Below are 1,916 nucleotides of genomic sequence, written 5' to 3' on the forward strand. Positions count from 1 at the left end.
ATTATAACTGGAAAATATGAACAGATCCATGCATACAAATATGGAACCTACTGCTAGCCTAATTGCACTGTGCATCAAGATGCTTGACAACACACCATGAGACACAGAAGATAGTTAAATGGAGGAAAACTTACCATAGAAATTATCATAACTTCAGTGTTCACCTCTCCCCAGCTAACAGTGGTAATTTGTGTTCAGTACCGAATGACTGCTGTAGCAGTCAGGTGCTCCAAACAAGGTCACAATACACTAAGCAAAACATATTTACCAGAACCAAGACACAAAGTGCCTTAGGCCTCTAGTTACCAGGCTTTCATACCACAAATGAAAAAGGCCAGGTGAGAAACAGGACCATTGCCTTCCTCCCAGCTGAATGGGAGGCACATAATGGTGTAAACCCCAAGTTTTAAAGATCCAAACACTACAGTGTAAAAAACATAATGGATTTCTAATTTGCAAAGCAGAACTGGACACTCTCTGAATAGGATTTGAATGCAAAAAGCAGATTTTAAACCAGCCTGTTGATTCCATAAAAATATGGCTCTGCGCATGAGACTCCTGCCTTACCTACTTGCTGGAGCATAATGGGCAAAATTGTGATTTTCATTGTTGTGTAGGACTTGAGCAGCACAACTGACCACGGGTCTTTGGTGCTTTATCTCATTTGAAGTTCTCCTTACAGAAGCTGCTTAAGCACCAGAGTTGACTTAGAGCTCTTGAGCCATGACTCCACTGAAGAGTGTCACACCAAGTAAACTGTCTCAAGCAAGGGGCAAAAGGATTTGCACTTTGTAGTTAGCCAGAGATTGTATGTGGCTGGGGAAGAAGGTGGTGGTAAGGCTAGGAGCACTTTCTGCTTGGCACAGTGGCATGGTGTGTGGGCAGACTCTCCAAAACCACTTAGTCTGGAACTACTTGTTCCAAATCTTGGATCTTCTTGGCCTCTTTCTTCATTATTTTTATCTATGCAAAGTGATTGTAAACTGATAGATGACTGGCAGGATTATACTATCACTTCAGGTAGCTGTAATTGACTGGGTGAAGCTGAAACTTTTCGTAGTGTTTTCTTTCTAGGCAAAGTTGGCATGCAGAGATCCTGCCCTGTCCATGTGCCCTTACCCTTTTTCATCCCTGGCTGCTTGATCTTGTCCCTGTATCACCCCTTCACTTGTGTTGACACAACTGTCTGTTAGGACTATGCTAAAAACATATGTGAACTGGTTTGAATTAAAATTACTTCTCATCTGGTTCTTTGTCTGGCCTCGTAAATAACTGGGTCTGTACAGCTGGGAAAGGAGGGGAGGCAGTGCAGGCAGGAATGGGCAGCTGGGGAAGAATGAGGGGGGCCTCCTGGAACTGCCAGTGCTGCTCAGATGAAAAGTATCAGATGTTATGTTTGTCAGTCAGTGTTTCTGCCTGTTCAGAGGCACAGATCAGCCTCAGCTCTCCCCAGTCACTCATTCTAATGACACTCTGCAGAGCAGGTCCTTTACAGGAATTGTTCTGGAGCAAATTGCTCTGAATCATTTCAGTTTTTCCCTATTCTTTGTATTTTGAGTTTATTGTTTTCACTCTAGAGTCAAATCAGGAAAATAGTTACCAACTGTACATAGTTTCAAATTAATACATAATTTCTGAGGAACTACCGACAAAGAAGACTTATGTGTGTTCTTTCTGGCTTTACTACTTGATAATTAAACTACGTATACTGCAGTGCTCTGAGGCAACTAATTAGTGCATGACATAAGAAATAGTCTGAACAGGAGCCCTCAAAGAAGAGGTGAACATGTACATCTCAGGAAAGCTACTAATAATGAATGAATGATACACTGAATCTGCAATGAACTAATGCATGAAGCACTTCTGCTTCTGGTTAATGCAGAAATTGTCCTTTTTGACTGGGTTATTTTTTCCCT

This window comes from Corvus brachyrhynchos, unplaced genomic scaffold (assembly GCF_000691975.1).
Source record: "Corvus brachyrhynchos isolate BGI_N302 unplaced genomic scaffold, ASM69197v1 scaffold34, whole genome shotgun sequence".
NCBI lineage: Eukaryota > Metazoa > Chordata > Aves > Passeriformes > Corvidae > Corvus > Corvus brachyrhynchos.